The sequence below is a fragment of the Bubalus bubalis genome, chromosome 5, assembly GCF_019923935.1.
Source record: "Bubalus bubalis isolate 160015118507 breed Murrah chromosome 5, NDDB_SH_1, whole genome shotgun sequence".
NCBI lineage: Eukaryota > Metazoa > Chordata > Mammalia > Artiodactyla > Bovidae > Bubalus > Bubalus bubalis.
Genome location: NC_059161.1, coordinates 121,002,231 through 121,021,070, shown reverse-complemented (window position 1 = coordinate 121,021,070; position 18,840 = coordinate 121,002,231). Strand labels below are relative to the sequence as shown.

Below are 18,840 nucleotides of genomic sequence, written 5' to 3'. Positions count from 1 at the left end.
GGAGAAATTTTAACACTCTATATAGTAACAGCTGCAATGAGGTGACTGGGCCTGCAGAGGGCTCCCTCCTCTCAGCAGCAGTCGGAAGTTCAGTCAGTTCAGTTCAGTCGCTTAGTCGTGTCCGACTCTTTGCGACTCCATGAATTGCAGCACGCCAGGCCTCCCTGTCCATCACCAACTCCCGGAGTTTACTCAAACTCATGTTCATTGAGTTGGTGATGCCATCCAGCCATCTCATCCTCTGTCGTCCCCTTCTCCTCCTGCCCCCAGTCCCTCCCACCATCAGGGTCGTTTGGCCAAAGTATTGGAGTTTCAGCTTTAGCATCAGTCCTTCCAATGAATACTCAGGACTGATCTCCTTTAGAATGGACGGGTTGGATCTCCTTGCAGTCCAAGGGACTCTCAAGGGTTCTTGCAAATTCCAGATTTGCGAACCAGCTCCCAGTGTTGTCCCCTCACCTCCTGGGTGTAGTATTGAGGGGACATTGGGTAGTCGATGCTGTAGATGGTGAAGACAACAGGAGGCAGGGTCTTGGTATTGTTACATGATATCATTTGCTGTAGAGAAAGAAGGAGGTTGGCCCAGGTGATCCTTGGTATGTGGGGAGCTGGGAATTACCCTGTGGCATGACCCTTCACCTGGTCATCCTGGTTGGGCCTGGGGTTGATGTGCCTCTGGATGTTGCTGACCGGGTCACTTGGGCTAACCAGTAATGGGTTCCCGGTATCCACAAAGGCCTGGCATCCATCAGAAGAAGCAATAACTGTTCCATTTATTATTTATTTATGGAGATGCTGAGAGAAAATGGGAAAAATTGGCACCAGGGTCACTCTGAAGTCTCCCCTGTGACTGCTCCCTCCTTGAATGTCTCCCGAGCAGCCCTTCAGCTCTTGCCCTGACTCCGTTTTCCTTTTCTCTGGTCACATCACGTTTTTGACTTCTTTCAGTTTTGAATGCACACTGTATTGTACCTCAGGGCCTGGGCTTGTGCTGGTGCCCTTCCTAGAACCCCCCTCATCCTCTTTGTCTAGCTAATTTCTCCTCATCTTCCAGGTTCCTAGTTAATTGTCACATTGCCAGGAAAGCCTTCACCCCAGACAAGATCAGGTTCCTGTCTTAGTCACTCTCTGCAGGTACTTTCTCAAGTCTAGCTTGTACCCAAATGGTAATTCACTATGTGTGTGAGTTGTTTCACATAGGTCTGCCTTAGCAGAAGCAAGGGCAAGTTGTATCCTCAGTGTCTCCCTCTAGAGCCTGACACATAGTGGATGCATAATGTATGTTTGCTGAATGAATGAAGAACACCCAGAGGCATGTATCTGGTGTCTCATCAATGATGGGTCAACCCACACAGTGAAGATGGAGGTCTCCAGGCAGAAGATGCTCAGCGTGGTGGCGGGGGAGACACAGGCGGCTCTTGGAGTGCATGTCTCCCAGCACCGCCCCCTCACCAGGCTCAGACACTGAAGCTCTGGCCAGGGGATGCCTGAGCTAGCCCAAGGGACTCCAAAGGACAAGGAAGCTTTTGTCTGAGGATATCATACAGAGTCCCATCAATTTTTGCCCTTCCTTCCGAGGCCACTCCTGGGTCCTAGCTTCCTGATTCTGTCACAGGAGAGAATGTGTGCTCGGTTTGGGTGGTAAGTAGCATTGGTTAGGTGGGGTGTCTCTTTGTTCACATTGCTTTCAGGTCTCAAGACTGAAGCCAACTTCTCTGCTCTGCTGGGTAACTTCTCCCTGAGGAGACCAGTTTTCCTGGATTGTCTAGGACTTTCTCAGTTTTTCAACTGGCAATTCTATGTACTGAGAACCTCCAAGGTCTTGGGTAGCCCTGGTCAGTAGGTCTTCTTATCACAACCCTCTTTAGGCTGATGAAATTCCCCCTGATCCTCTTTTCAGCACAACATAGGTTTCTCAATCCATGGTCCCCACCACACAGCATAGGGATGCAGCCCTCCTCCAGGTGCCCAGGACTCTTTGGACCCTTTCAGGACCCTGGTCAGAGACCTGGTTAGATTCCAGGGGGCAATTATGAACCTGTGGGTGATGTGTATCTATGTTTGGGTCTCTGTGTATATGTGTGTTTATATCTGTGTGCCTATAAGTGTGTTTATATGTGTCTCTATGTGTGGAGCATGTGTTTGTTTGTGACTGTCTGTGCATGAGGTTATGTGTGTCTGCATGTGTACACATGCACGTGTGGGAGCATCGCTTGGGGTGGCCCTCAGAGGGAGAGGCTTACTGGCCCATGAGCATATGCCAGTAGCAGGCTTGGGTCACAGGTACCCACTTGAGATCTCCCTTGTAGTAGGCATGATCCACCCCGCCAAACATGACCACATTGCTGTTCTCTGGCTGGCTGAAGAGAGAAGGAAGAAGGGGGCTGGTTGGAGGAGAGTAATGCCAGGCACTGTCTGAGGGCTGTGCTTCTCCACAAATCAGAGGCACTACTACAGTCCCCATTTTAAAGATGCAAAAATTGAGGCTCTGAGGGATTGAGTACCTGACCGAGGTCAGTCATTGTCTAATGAGTGCCACAGAAGAGGTTCAAAGCTGAGCAGCCTGGCCTGGCTCTGACCCCCCAAACTTCTGAAGATTGCCTGGTCCTCTCCAGTGACCTGACTGCTGAGATACACTCTCAGAAGACACCATGCTTGAGGGGTCAGGTTTCCTCCTCATCTAGCTTGTCATTTTTCAGGAAAGTCAAAGCCAGAGGGCGCTTTGAGTGTGGGGGTTCAGGCACATCCATGACTGGCTTCACTTGCTTGTGACCAGTGCTGTCCATGGGGCTCACAGCTGAGCAGGCTCCCCATCTCTGCTATCCTTGTTTTGAAATTCCTAATATGTTTGACCAAAAGGTCTCATATGTTCATTTTGCACTGGCTTCTGCAAATTCTGTCGCTGGTCCTGAACTCCTGATGAAATGTTAGTGATGAAGGAAACATTCTTACCATCTCTCTCCTTCTTCCCATATCAAATCCATCAGCAAATCCTGCTGCCTTTTCCTTCAACCCATATTCTGGCACCTTCCATTGCTATCCTTCTTACTTCCACTCCTCTGGACCAAACTTCTGTCCTTGAACTCATGAACATGGTTGTGTTCCAATAAAACTTTATTGACAAAAACCCAATAGTGGGGCCAGATATGATCCTTGAGACACAGTTCTCCTAGGCTAGACTGTTTCTCAGGAATATTCTGGATCTGGTGGTCTATAATTTTTCATGCAACTGAAAGCATCTTATAACTAATTTATAGAGAGGGCTTGTCCAGTTCAGACTTATGAGCTCAAGCAGAAAGCAGAAAGAGGCTGAGAAATGGCTATGATTCCTCAGGTTATCCAGGATGGTTGTGGTCCCTTCGACAGCGAGTCTGTACTGTTAATCTCTTCCTTGATGCGTGGCTGAAAAGTTAAACTAAAATAAAAGTGATGAGACTCTTGCAAACTTGGAGACAAACACTCCTAATAATGTGAAAAGTGTAAATGCTATGGGCCATGCCACACATCCATGATCTTTTGTGGTCTTCCTTGACACGTCATGTAAGTGCATTGCTGTCCTCAGTTGGAAAGGAGATTGCTAAGAGGAAAAGAGTTCAAATGGCAAAATGAACACTTTAGGGGCAGCCCAGTGACATGTGAGTGACTTTAGGTAGTGGGATGGATGGCAAAGATCAGGGGCACCTTCGATGCCAGTCTGTGTCAAAGATCTAGGCTGGAGCATTATTACAATTACAGTTTCAGTCTTGGAAGAAATGTGATGCATGCATCAACAAGACACTTTATATCATCCAACAAACATATAAGGAGAGCCTGTGTGCTGGGGTCTGGGTTGGATGCTGGAAAGTCAAAGTTGAGTAAGACACAGGTGGTCCTTATCTTCAGGGAGCTAGCAGTCTAAGGCAGTTCTCACAAACTCATGGCCTAGGAGGCAAGAGAAATGGTAGACGTGCATCCTAGACACCCAGCATCACAGGCGCTACCCCTGGGGCAGCCTCTCCTCAGCTCCAACTAGTGGTTGCCATGCTGGAAAGCACGCTGATTGGCCCAGTTTAGAGAGAAGTCAGAAGTCTGAATATTTATGTACAATCTTCTGATTTTAAATGTTAGCAACTAACTTATTTTTTAAAAAAATTCCAAACAGAATAATGAGAGCCAAATCTCCAACAACTGTGTGCTGGATTCAGGCGTAAGGCTGTGCAGGCTTTAGTTCTTGGATAGAGGTGGGAGTAGAGAGGGGACAGGGAGGGGGTTCAATTGAAAAGGTGTACGGCAGGCTGTGTATTGTCACACTGTTTGTTTAACAAATGCAGAGTGCATCATGAGAAATCTGGGCTGGATGAAGCATGAGCTGGAATCATGATTGCTGGGAAAATATCAATAACCTCAGATATGCAGATGATACCACTCTTATGGCAGAAAACGAAGAGGAACTGAAGAGGCTCTTGATGAAAGTGAAAGAGGAGAGTGAAAAAGTTGGCTTAAAGCTCAACATTCAAAAAACTAAGATCATGGAATCTGGTCCCAGCACTTCATGGCAATAGATGGGGAAACAATGGAAAACGTGAGAGATTTTATTTTGGGGGCTCCAAAATCACTGCAGATGGTGACTGCAGCCATGAAATTAAAGGACTTTTGCTCCTTGGAAGAAAAACTATGACCAACCTAGACAGGATATTAAAAAACAGAGACATTACTTTACCGACAAAGGGCCATTTAGTCAAAGCTATGGTTTTTCCAGTGGTCATGTTTGGATGTGAGAGCTGGACTATGAAGAAAACTGAATGCTGAAGAACTGATGCTTTTCAACTGCAGTGTTGGAGAAGACTCTTGAGAGTCCCTTGGACTGCAAGGAGATCCAATCAGTCAATTCTAAAGGAAATCAGTCTTGAATATGCATTGGAAGGACTAATGTTGGAGCTGAAGCTCCAACCCTTTGGCCACCTGATGCGAAGAACTGATTCATTGGAAAAGATCCTGATGCTGGGAAAGATTGAAAGCAGGAGGAGAAGGGGAGACAGAGGATGAGATGGTTGTATGGCGTCACCGACTCGATGGCCATGAGTTTGAGTAAGCTTGGGGTGTTGGTGATGGACAGGGGAGCCTGGCGTGCTGTAGTCCATGGGGTCGGGAAGAGTCGGACATGGCTGAGCGACTGAACTGAACTGAGGAAAGCTCCAGGATGCACATGCCTGGTGAGGTTTCTGCACTGTCTTCCACGTGCTTTGCAAACCTGGAACCATGCTGTTTTGTATTCTGTTCTTTTCTCTCAGTGTCCTATTGAAAGGATTTCCCATAACATTAAGTACAATTATCAGGTAGTTTGTTGTGTGATGGCCTATTTATGCTGTGGACTCTTTTATGCTGAATGAATTTTGGGAAGTCCTAGATATTCTCTTTTGTAGGAGATTCTGAGGACTTCATTCTTGCTTATTTATATTTTCTGGTGCTTCTGCTCATTGCTTTAAAATAAATGTTAGAATCAAAATTGTTGTGACAAAGATCATATGTATGTTTAGGACAAAACATCTCCAAAAAGATTTAATAAATTATACTCGATGGTATGGGGAGGGAGGTGGGAGGGGGGTTCAGGATTGGGAACACGTGTACACCCGTGCCGGATTCATGTTGAAGTATGGCAAAACCAATACAATATTGTAAAGTAAAAATAAATAAATAAATAAATAATTTAAAAAAAGTGTTCAAGACTTATCTTTTTGCTATTTTTTCCTGCCTATTTTCTCACTGAAGTCTATGAATCCCAGTTGATTTCATGGCAGTACCCATGCTGAGACCATCTATGTCTCCCAATATGAACACAGCAGTGTGGTCTGGTGGGAGCATCTACTAGTTCACCCATTTATTTGCTTACTTATTTATTTTTCTCTTATCTGGGTCTCCCTCTGCCTCTGACCCCTCGTCCGCAGCCAGGCTCTCTATCTCAGATCTCTAGGTGGGACAAAGTCATGCTTTCACTTGCAAGTGTCAAACCATGGCAGCTCAAACCAAATGGTTTGTAGCTCTGCCTCTGAAGGAAGCTCAGGCAGGCTGAATGCTCTGTGCATCCTGAGTTCTCCTTTGACATGAATGTCTTCCCCCCAGCAGCACTGGGGGCCAAGGGAAGGGGTGTGCTTTGCCCTGGAGGAGAGGGATGGCTCAGGGATCCACACGGCCCAAAACTTGGCAAATGGGACTGGAAAGGACATAGTTGGTGTGGGTGGCAGAGAGCTGGTGATTGGGGTGGAAGGAAAACAGGAATCATCTTAACTTGAAGGGCCTCACAGAGATCCCCCTAGGGCAGAAATTCACTGCCAGTGTTCCTCTGAGATGCAGAGGATGGATAGAAGCTATTTTTTTATTATCCCTTACCATCCCTCTGAAAGCAGGCTTCCCCAATGACTCAAGAGTTAAAGAATTCACCTGAAATGCAGGAGATATGGATTTGATCCCTGGGTTGGGAAGATCCCCTGGAGAAGGAAATGGCCCCTCCAGTATTCTTGCCTGGAGAATTCCATGGACAGAGGAGCCTGGGTCGGGGGTGGGGGGGCTACAGTTCATGGGGTTGTATAGAGTCAGATGTGACTGAGCATGCAGGCAAAACAGCCCTATCCCTCTGGATGGGAATGGTGGAGTTGGTGGTGCAGTCATAAACACTTCCATGGTCTAGAACATCTTCCTGTCACTGGATCCCCAGTGTCCTTCCAATAAGTTCCCCTTTCCTTGAAACCAGTTGGAATTGGGCTCCTCTCACTTGTGGTTCAGACTTGGTTCCTGCTCATTCCTAATCATTATACCCTCCCAGACCCAAACAGAGATACCCATATGTTTTAGCACCATTAAGAGTGAAACTGTTTATTCTTTACTGAGAATAGGGCCGTGCAGATCATCAGACACAGTTCCTCAGCATCCCTGGGTCGGATGGCCCTACCTGGGTGTGTGTGTTTGGAGTGGGCCTGAGTGATTCCTGTAGCAGTGCAGATTTATGCTGCGGGAGTCAGGCCAATCCTGTTTTTACTCTGATCGAAAACTGAGAAATATGCTCTCAGGAAGACGTCACCCAGGATCCAGGTCTCCAAGGGGACCATGTTCTCTGTGCCCCCTTGAAAACTGCTAAAGCAGAGGCTCTTGGAAATCTGGGGGAGACAGAAGTACATACCAGTCAGCCTAAGCCCTTACCTGCCATCCCCCTTAATATCCAGAGCAGACAGCTTTTCCATTTTTTCCCTCCTGTGGGAAGAATCAAGTGGCTCTCAAAACAGCTGCAGAAGTAGGGGTACAGGAACAAGAAGGGCCAAAACATGTGGTTGTCATGATGAGGGGAGGAGGAGAGGATTGGGAGTTTGGCATTATCAGATTCAAACAAATATAGAGAGGATGGTTAAGCAACAAAGCCCTACTGTATAGCACAGGGACTGTATTCAGTATCCCTTGATACACTGTAATGGAAAAGAACATGAAAAGGAATATGTATATATTTGTACATACATAAAACTGAGTGCCTTTGATGTTCTGCAGAAATTAACACAACGTTGTAAAGCAGCTATACTTCAAAATACTTTTTTAAAAAAGAACAAGAATGTCCCATAATTCCCCTCACACTCTTCTGTTTCTTTCCTTCCAACTCCTGCTTGCTCTGTGCTCTGCAGAAAATGCCTATTCTTCTCATCCTTCCCCACAACCCATTCTTTTTCTAAAAGACTTTGATTTTGTATCACAGTGTAGCCAGTTAACAGTATTGTGACACTTTCAGGTGGACAGAAAAGGGACTCAGCCATACATCTACATGTATCCATTCTCTCCCAGACTCCCCTCCCATCCAGGCTATTACATAACATCAAGCACAGTTCCATGTTCAACACAGTAGGTAATTGTTGGTTATCTACTTTAAATAGCAGCGCCCACAACCTGCCCTTTATATGTACTTAGGCCCACTGGGAAGCCTCCTTGGACCCATACTCATCCTCTTTGGCCACTCCAGACTGGGTTGAGTGATTTCCCCTGGTGCAACCGTGGTCTGTAGCCCTCATCACCCCTAATCTGCCTCCAGATCCCTTTTTCACCAACCATTCCATGCAATGGATTGCATGGAATTCGGTGTAGATATCCCTCAACCCAAGCAGGCTTCTTCACTCCTCCATGAGGCTGGGGATTTAGAATTACTGAAATTCCCTCTCTTCCTCAATGCCTTTTTTTTGAGCCCATCAGCCTCTTTCGAGAAGGGAAGGGAGACTGTCAATCACTAGGGTGGGCCAGCACACAGGGACCATCCCTAGTCACTCCCCCTTGTCACCTATTTCAAGGGTTGCTAGAGCTGACTTTCTGTGTTCATCCATCTGAGGGCTTCGGTTGAACTGAAGCTCTTTGAGGTCTGAGGACCTTAGAGTTCCCCTTCCTTTTTGCCTCGACACTGCTGGCACGGGGTGGTGTCTCTCTATTTATTTCAGGATGATGGATCTACCAGACTGCCCTTTACTCTCAAGTGGTTGATTTGTGGGAGGCACTGGCCCAGCCACAGAGCTCAGCAGCGTCTTCAATGGTGTGGCTTGACCTGCAGGGGGCGCCCTCCTCCCAGCAGCAGCCCAAGGTTTCCAGCAAGTCCCAGATTTGGGAACCAGCCCCCAGGGATGAACCCTCACCTTTTGGATGTAGTATTTAGGGGACACTGGGAAGTCAGTGCCAGGGGTGGTGAAGATAACAGGAGGCATGTTCGTGACATCATTACATGACATCATTTGCTAAAAGAAAAAGAGGGAGAGTGGTTGGCCCAGGTGATCCTTGGTGTTTGGGGAGCCCAAGAACGACCCTGTGGCATGACCCTTCACCTCACTATCCCTGATGGGACTGGGGTTGATGCGCCTCTGAATGCTGCTGACCACATCAGTTGGGCCAATCAGCGATGAGCTCCCGGTATCCACAATGGCCTGACAACTGTGGTAACAAGCAATAACCTTTCCGTTCATGGAGATGCTGAGAGACAGAGGGACAAAGCAGGCACCAGGGTCACTCTGAAGTCTCTCCAAGAACTGCCCCCTGCCTGACTGTCTCCTGAAGAGACATTCAGTTCTTGCCCTGACTCTGTTTACCTTTATTCTGGTCACATCACCTTTTGGACTTCCTTTCTTGAGTAAACTGGCTGTTTTGTGTCTCAGGACCTCTGCTGGTGCCCTTCCTAGAAGACCCTCATCCCCTTTCTATAGTTAATTTCTCCTTATCTTCCAGGTCCCAGCCTAACTGTCACTTTTTCAGGGAAGTCTTCACCCCAGACTAGATTGAGCACCTGTCTTGCTCACTCTCTGTAGGTCCTTCCTCATGTCTGCTGCTGCTGCTAAGTCGCTTCAGTCGTGTCCGACTCTGTGCGACCCCATAGACGGCAGCCCACCAGGCTCGCCCATCCCTGGGATTCTCCAGGCAAGAACACTGGAGTGGGTTGCCATTTCCTTCTCCAATGCATGAAAGTGAAAAGTGAAAGTGAAATTGCTCAGTCATGCCTGACTCTTAGGGACCCCATGGACTGGAGCCTACCAGGCTCCTCTGTCCATGGGATTTTCCAGGCAAGAGTACTGGAGTGGGGTGCCATTGCCTTCTCCTCATGTCTAGCATGTACCAAAGTGGTAATTCACTATTGGACTACCGTGTGAGTCATTTCATCTAAGTCTCCGTCACTAGATGTGAAGGCGAGTTGTATCCTTAGAGCCTTCCTCAAGTGCCCAGCACACAATGGATGCATGAGGTATATTTGTTGAATGAAGAACATCTAGAGACCTGTATCTGGTGTCTCTCCAATGATGGGTCAGCCCATACAGTGAAGATGGAGGTTCCTTGGGGCAGTAGGTGTTCTGAGTGGTGGTGGGGGAGACACAGGCTGCTCTGGGAGTGGTTGTCTCCCAGCACCACCCCCTCACCCGGCTCAGACACTGAGGCCCCTGCCAGGGGAGCTTGAGCAGACCCAGGGGCCTCCAAAAGACAGGAAAGCTTTTGTCTGAGGGTATCATGCAGAATCTCATCTATTATTGCCCCTTGTTCTCAGGCCACTCCTGGATCCCAGCTTCCTGACTCAGTCACAGCTGCTGCCCCACCGTGTGCCCGGTTTGGGTGGTTGGTAGCATTGTTTAGGTGGGGTGTCTCTTTTTATGAATTGTTTTAGGTCTCAAGACTGCAGCCAACCTCTCTCCACTGCTGGGTAGCTTCTCCCTGAGTAGATCAGTTTTCCCAGACTTTCAGGACTTTCTCAGTTTTTCAACTGGCAATTCTGTACTGAGAACACTCAAGGTCCTGGGTGGCCCTGGTCAGTAGGTCATCTTAACACAACCCAGTCCAGACTTGTGAAATTCCCCCTGATCCTCTTTTCACCACACTGTAGAGTCTTCTAACCAGGCTCCCCACCTCACAGCACAGGAATGCAGCCCTCCCCCAGCTGCCCAGACATCTCTGGATCCTTTCAGGACCCTGGTCAGAGGCCTGGACAGGAGGCCTGAGGCAATTATGAACCCATGGGTGATGTGTGTATCTATATTTGTGTGTCTGTGTTTGTGCATATCTGTGTGCTGTGTGTGTTTATATCTGCGCCTATGAGTGTGTTTATACGTGTCTTGTATGTGTTTTTATGTATGTTTGTGGGTGGATCCAGTGTCTGTGTGTGACTGTGTGTGTCTGTGCATGCACTTGTGTGTGTCTGTCTGTGTGCATGTGTGGAAGCATCACTGGGGTGACCCTCAGAGGGAGAGGCTCACCGATCCATCATTATCTGCCAATAGTGTGGTCGAATCACTGGTATCTACTTGAGATCTCTGTGGAAGTAGGAATTGTCGACTCCACCAAACATCACCACGCTGGTGATATCCGGCTGGCCGAATAGAGAAGGTTGAGGGACTCGTTGGAAGAGAGTAACACCAGGCACTGTTTGCGGGCTGTGCTTCTTCACCCATCAGAGGTGCTACTATGGTCGTTTTTATTTTACATATGCAAAAATTGAGGCTCAGATGGACTGAGTACCTGACCAAGGTTGGTCCCCATGTACTGAGTGCCAAAGAAGACGTTCAAAGTTGGGCAGCCTAACCTGGTTCCACCACCCAATCTTATGAGGAAGGCCAGGTCTTCTCCAGCCACCTGAGTGCTCAGATACATCCTCAGAGGTCTCCATGCTGGTATGGTCTGGCTTTCTCTTTGTCTAATCTATAATTATTCTGGAAAGCCAAGGCCCGAGGGAGCTAAGGGCATGGTTTCAATTTAACTTCACTTGCCTGTGACCAGTGCTGTCTGTGGGGCTTACAGCTGAGCAGACCTCCAACTCTACTATCCCTGTCTTAAAATTCCTAATATGTTTTGAACAAGGGGTTCCACATTTTCATTTTGGACTGGCTCTTGCAAACTCTGTAGCTGGTCCTGGGCTCCTGGTGAAATGTTACTGAGAAAGGAAACGTTCTCTCCATCCCACTCCTTCCTTCCATATCAAATTTATCAGCAAATTCTGTTGCCTTTTCCTCCAATATCCAATATCCTGACACCTACTATTGCTCTCTCTCTTATCTCTATCCACCACCTCCTCCCCCCATCCTGGGCAAAATTACTGTCCTTGAGCCAAACAGCATGGTTGTGGTTCAGTGAAACTTTATTGACAAAACCCAGTGGTGAGGCCAGATGTGATCCTGGGGCCATAGTTCTCCTAGGCTAGACTATCTCTCAGAAATATTCTGGATCTTGTGGTCTATAATTTTTCATGCAACTGCAAGCATCTTACAGCTAATTTAGAGAGAAGACTTGTCCATCTCAGACTTACCTGCTCGAGTAGAAGGCAAAGACAGGCTGAGAAATGACTCTTTGGTTATTCAGGTTGTCAAAGACAGGGATGGTCCCATCGGTGGGAAGGCTGGGGTAGGCCAAGCCCAGGATGCCATCATAAGGCCCACATTCCATGGCCTCACTGGACAGATTTGTGCTCAGGCCAAATGCTTGCCACGGGGCTACAAGGTCCCTGATCTGTGGGAAGAGAGAGTTCCCACATAAAGGTTTGGGAAGTGGGATTGGGCTGGAGTGCAGATCATTAGAATGTCAGAGAAAAACAAGCCTGGCTGTACCCTGGCTGGACCTAAGATGGCTAGACAAAGCTGGGACAGGAATTCAGGTTCCATTTATGTGATGCTGTATATTTTAACAACATCTGCTTCTCCTGAGAACACCATCTGAGTGAGTCAAATTGACCTCAGCCTTCTGTACAGGTGGGGCAACCAAGACTCAGGACAGGACCGAATGGTCCTGCCTGAGCATGCAATGATTAGAGAGCAGGCTAGTCTTCTCTTTGGCATCACTATGATGTGATGACAGAAATGGACTGAATTCCTTGCAATGCATTGTGGATTCTGTATCTCTCCAGGAAGACCGAAACCCATTATACAATGTCACTGGCAGGGTTCTTATGAAAATTTGGCCTGGGAAAGAGGCTTTTGCTGATGTGTATACCTGTGTGTGAGTATATTTATGAGAGGAAGAGAGACAGAGAGACACAGGAAGAGTATACTAGGCACTTACGGGGAGGCAGGCCATAGTTTTTATTAGTCTCGAAGGTCCCCTGGAGTGAGATCCCATTTATCAGGCCACTTCCACAGCTGTGACCCCTGCTTTACTTGCCTGGATACCTGAAGTCCTGTGCTGTCCAGGGGCCCCAGATCAGTTTTATGCTCTCCCCCAAACCCACACCTACTTGAGTCCTGAAGGACAGCCAAGCTCCTTCACTTGAAAAATGTGTGACCTGGTCAGGGCCTTGACTCGCTGTACCTCATGTCCCTTATCCTTATCATGGAACTAATAATAGTACCTCCTTCCTGGGGTTGTTTCAGGATCAAACAAGTTATTACCATGAATGTACCCTGTAGAGTCTGAGAATATAAAAGTGGGTGCTTTATTACCCACTCTTTCTGCTCCAGCAAAATGAACTCTGAGCTGCTCATGGGAAAGGAACTACAAATCCACATGTCAAGCCACTCTCTGGTTAGTTGTTCTGGGAGTTTGTGTGTCAGCAGGGGAGCTGTCTCCTCAGGGACAGGGCCCTCCTGGGCAGGTGGCCACTAGGGGATTTGGGGATGGACAGTCTCTGCCAGCTAGTCCTGCATCTGTTTTGCAGATAGCAGTTGCTCCCAGGGCCAGCCCTGACTGAGCTCCTGGTTCCCACATTACCCAAACAATGTCAGAGCCAAGATATCCACTCATTCTCCCAGAGCCAAAGCTGAGGTTGATTGTCCTCCTCATGTCCTGGAAGGTGCTGGATTGACTAGGGTTGAATTTGCTATTCATAGCTGCCAACACAAGAGATGTGTATCTGTCAGGTGCTAAGGATAGAGAAGGAGGTGGGAAGGGGAGGACAAGATGGGTCGGGGGAGCAGGTACTCACAGCAGCTGGAACTTTGGCAGTAGACAGAGAGCACCCACAAGTCAGATGAACTGGTGTCAAAGATGACCTGGAACTGTTGAGGGGGTGTTCCAGTGGTGATGTTGCCAATGTAGGCCATCTACAGGGGCCGGGGAGGGGAGTTTAGTGCAGGCCAGTCTTCTTGATTACCCCTGATTCCCAGAGTACTGCTTCCCCCTGGGCAACCCAGGTCTCCAGAAATCACTGTACAACCTTCCTCCTCACAGCCTCTGCTCAGACTAGTCACTTCATTTGAGAAGCTCTCCAGTTTATTCTTCAAGCCCCAGACTGTGGGCCTCCTAGGTCACCCCAGGCCACTCCCTCTAAACTGCTGTCAGCAATGCGCAGGTGGCCCTTTCACTTGACATGTATTCAGTCTTTGCCTCTCTCTCAGCCTGGTCTGTGCATTCTCAAAGAAGAGATAAGACTCTTAAAAAAAAAAACAATAACAGAAACAATAACTATAGTCTTGGACTTTTATGGCCTCACATGTCTTTGGGACACAGTAATTTTTTCTGGTATCATTCCTGGATTTGCAGAGGGTGACCTTTCTCTGCCTGAGGATTCACACTTGTTTGCAGTTGGCTGTCTTTTGATTAGTCATGGCTCACTCTTCATCTTAACTCAATAGCTCACTTTGCTCAGAAAGAACAATCTCCCTCAATCTAATGTCTTTGGCACAGAAAATGGATGTTTACCTGCCACCTGGTCATTGCTGGGTCCAGTCACCACAGGCCAAGAGTTGAGGATGAGAATGCCTTTTCCTCTGGGAAGGGGGTCCTGTTCCCCACTGTTTCTGCCTCCTGCAGGAGCCCCAGCCCCAGCATCCCACCTGGCACCTCCACATGAGCCCCAGTGCTAGGCCAGAGCACCCGGGGGCGCTGTGGAGCACCATCCTCCCAACACTCATGTTCAAGATGTTCCTCAGGGGATGAGATGAGAAACTCTGGTAAAGACCAGAATTGTTGGACAGACTGTAAGCTTTTGCCTGCAGGAAATTTTTTTGTCAGGACTTTTACCCTGAAGATTTCTTGCAGGGCCTGCTTCTTCTTTATAGGGATTCTTTTATTGAGCATGGGGAAAAGGAAACAAAGAAGGGTTAGCCATCAGCTGTCTGTAATATAGTATGACTGTCATACCTGGCATTGTAATAGCACTGTGTATTTTCCAGGCATTCTTATGAGTGTCATCTTTTTATCAGAATGCCGTGCAAAGACATGTCAAAAACCTAGGTCTGCATACAGGTTCTGTTGTGTAATCTTGGGTAAACCAGATGACCACTTGGCACCTACGCAGATGAAGACATAAATACATACACCCAGAATAGGAGAGAGAGCAGAGACAAGCCTCTGAGGCAAATTCAGGAGAAATGGGTTTCCACAGCAACACACCTAGAGTTGCACAGGCTGTGCAGTGAACAATTGCAGGGAGTGCTGTTCTTGCATGGGTCCTAATGTGACTGGCATCCCCAGAGCTGTGCAACCCTGCAGGCCTACCTCAGGACGCTTTTGCCCCTCAGTGCCCATGACAAGGTTCTCATCAATGGGTGAGAGTTGATCTTTGGACTGCCAGAGAATTACTTTCTCTTCTAACCCTGATGGGTGTAAGGATAAGAGGATGACAAGAGAAATCCCAGAAAGAGAGATGATGCCACTAACTGTCCCCATACTTACTTGACTATGCACTCCAGGAGGGCCACCAGCCCAAGCAGCACAAGCCACTTCATGCTTCATGAAGTGAAGGACCTTCACAGGGTCCTTCATGCTCCAAGGACCCAGGGAAGATTAAGTCCTGAGCTTGCAGTGGTGAACACAAGCTCCTAATTATATATGCTCTGACCTGCCCTAATTAGCCCCTTTAGGCCACTAATGGCTCTGATAAGGTCATGTGTGCGTGCTCAGTCATTTCGACTCTTTGCAACCCCATGGACTCTTCAGGCTCCTCTGTCCACGGAATTTTCCAGCCAAGAATGCTGGAGTGGGTTGCCATTTCGTTCCCCAGGGGATCTTCCCAACCCAGGAATCAAACTTGGATCGCCTACACTGCAGGCAGATTATTTACCACTTCACCACAGGGATTCCCATAAAATGTTTACCTCTGTCAGTCTCTGCACATGGGATTTGGAAAATTCTCAGATTACAGAGATTTCTACTGTAATCTCTTCCTTGAGGCTTGGCTGAAAAATTAAGCTAAACTAAGAATGAGGAGACTCTTGCCAACTTGGAGACAAAATGCTGCTAAGAATGTGATAAACAGAAATGCTGGATGCCATGCTATACATTCGCGATCTCATGTGGTCGTCCTAGAAATGATATGAGATGTGTATGGCTGTGCTCAGTTAAGGAGGAGATTGCTAGGAGGAAAAGAGATTAAACAGCAAAGTGAAGACTTTAGAAGCAGCCCAGTGACATATTGAGTGGCTTTGGGTAGAGGGACATTGGCAAAGATCAGGGGCACCTTTCCTGCCAGTCTGTATCAAAGATCTAGGCTGGAGCAGTATTGCAATCACATGGTTTTAGTATTGGAAGAAAGGTGATGCAGGCATCCACAAGATACTTTATATCACCTGCCAAACATAAGGAGAGCCCTGTGTGCTCTGGAGTCTGGGTAGGATGCTGGAAAGTCCAAGTCCAGTAACACACAGGTGGTCTGTATCTTCAGGGGCTAGCAGTCTAGGTCAGTTCTCACAGATTTATGGCCCAGGAAGCAAGAGAAATGAATGGAAGGGCTGGGTAGATATTCTGGACACTGGGCAGCACAGGTCCTACCACTGGGGGAAGCCTCGCCTCTGCTCCAACCAGGGACTGCCACAGCGGAAAGCAGGCTGGTTGGCCAAGGTTCCAAGAGAAGTCAGAAGTCTGTAAATCTATGTATAATCTCCTGATTTTTAAATGTTAGCAACTAAACTTTTTTTTTGTCCAGAAAATATAGTGTGAACCAATTCTCCAACAAATGTGCATACATTGTTCATTTGAAGGGATTCAAAAGCTGGAGGGATTCAGCCTTCAGACTGTGCCGATTTTTATTTCTCGCCTAGAGGTATGAGTACAGAGGGGACAGAGGAGGGGATCCAATTCAAGTTGGTTGACTGAGTAAGAGACTGAATACATATTAACTATGTCAATTTTCCTTCCATTTGTGAATAAAGATCAGCAGTGTCATATAAACCAGCGAATTTAATAATATCCATTTGCTAAGGACAAATGGATAGAATTCTGATATAATTCCCTAATAAAATTCATGCCTTGAAACATTTTAACTGCTAAACCAAACATAGAAAGGGATAACTTTGAAGTGTTTTTATCAATCAAAGAGGACCAAAAAAAAAAAAAAAACAAAAACCCACAAACAAACAAATCATGCAGAGCTCCTGCTCAGCCTGAGATGAACAGGGCTGCCTGTTAAACTGTTGTTTCAGCCAAAGTAAAGACAATGGTGCCTCATGGCTCCTCCCCGGACTCCCAGGGCCTGGGTGTTCCTGCGTGAGGTCTAGCGAGCTCTGACTCTGACCCTTGGGTAGAACATTGAGAGGCTCCCCGGTCACCAGGTGTGTATAGATAGGGTGCTATGTCTTAACCCATATTTTTGAACACTGTTTACATTCATTATTGGTTGTTAAATCTCCACAGAGTGGATTTGACAGCATCTAACAAATGACACACACATATGCCCTTCACTCAACAATTCTACTTCTAGGGATCTGTTCCAAAGATACACTGGCAAAAGTAGAAATCATCATATGCACAAGCTGTTCACTACAACAACTATTTTTTAAAAATTTATTTATTTTAGTTGGAGGCTAATTACTTTACAATATTGTAGTGGTTTTTGCCATACACTGATATGAATCAGCCATGGGTTTACATGTGTTCCTCATCCTGAACCATTTGTAAATGCAAAAGATTATAAACATACCTCAAGTGACCATTTGTGGGGGACTGTGGAATAAGGCACAGGGCATCCCAACACCTGGGTAGGATGCAGGTGGAGGGAGGAGTGGGACGGGTGATTTCTTCAGGGTACACTATTCAGTTTTTTAAAAAAGCAGACCAAAAAAATGCTTATAATTTGTTACTTTTACATACACATATGTCTATTTTCAATAAAAAAGAGGGCAAGAATAAATAAAAAACTACCAAAAATATAATTTATGGATGAGGGGCAGAGAAGGAAGTGATTTTTCTTATTTTATAGTTTGAATTTGCAACAATATATATGTTACAGGATCAAAAAATAGATAAACACATCTGTAGAAGCTGAGAACAAACTAAGACTAAGGAGCCTAATTGTATCAAGTTGATGACATAACTGCCCAGAACAAAACATTACCTAAGTAAGTGGCTTTAAAATGCGGAATTTTGACTCTGTAGGCACCCCACTCCAGTACTCTTGCCTGGAAAATCCCATGGACGGAGGAGCCTGGTAGGCTGTAGTCCATGGGGTCGCTAAGAGTCGGACACGACTGAGTGACTTCACTTTCACTTTTCACTTTCATGCATTGGAGAAGGAAATGGCAACCCACTCCAGTGTTCTTGCCTGGAGAATCCTGGGGACGGGGGAGCCTGGTGGGCCGCCGTCTATGGTGTCACACAGAGTTGGACACGACTGAAGCGACTTAGCAGCAGCAGCATTCAGAGTGGAATGTCTTCTAAGCACAAAGAGAAACAAAAACATGCCCCCACACCCAAAATAAAACCAAAAACAAAAAAGCAAAGAAATTTGAGACTGTATCCAACACCTTATTGTTGGTGATATTGCTTCTGCTATTGTGAAAGTATCGCATGTGTGTTATAGGTTAAAGCAAGTAAGTAATTAAAGCTAATATTATTCTAAAGTAAGACAATCAGTGGAAAGAGGTTCAAGTACAAAACAAAAAAGCTTAAGTTAAAATCTTGCAGTCTTAAAATTTGAAAGCTTAAGTTTGTAACATTTAATTATTTTTTTTTTTTAAGAATTGCGTACTTCATTCTGATGGGTTAAAAAACCTACTAGCGATGGCAGCTTGCTTATAGTGATTATCCTGAGGTCTAACTTGTGACCTCTAAATACCATTTTCCACCAGAGGATCTATGGATTCTTGAGGAGATGGCTGATTTCAGGACTGGGTCAAGCATTGTACAAGATAAGTCTGGGAATCTTGAAGCGCCAGAAAGTTGAGTCTTCAAAGACCAGTGAGGGCTGGACAAAAAGTTTAGTAATCCATATGAAGAGGCTAAAACTGGGACAATTTAGCATCAGATCAAACCAGCTGAAATAAATTAAATATATAAAAAGCCAGGAGATCCAAAGGCTAATAGATAACATCTAATTTGTCACGGTGACACATTGCTAGGGCACCAACTCACCAACATGGGCACTGAGAAAGGGAAGTAATCACCAACATTTATGCTTTTTTTGTTTATATGAAGCATATTTCATGTAACTACAAACAGTTAAAAGAA

General features: G+C 46.5%; 1 pseudogene; it reads right to left on the bottom strand.

Annotated features, from left to right (window-relative positions):
* Positions 1-6,826: 6,826 nt before the first annotated feature.
* LOC102408015 lies at positions 6,827-13,659 on the bottom strand (annotated as a pseudogene).
* Between the last annotated feature and the right edge of the window lie 5,181 nt (positions 13,660-18,840).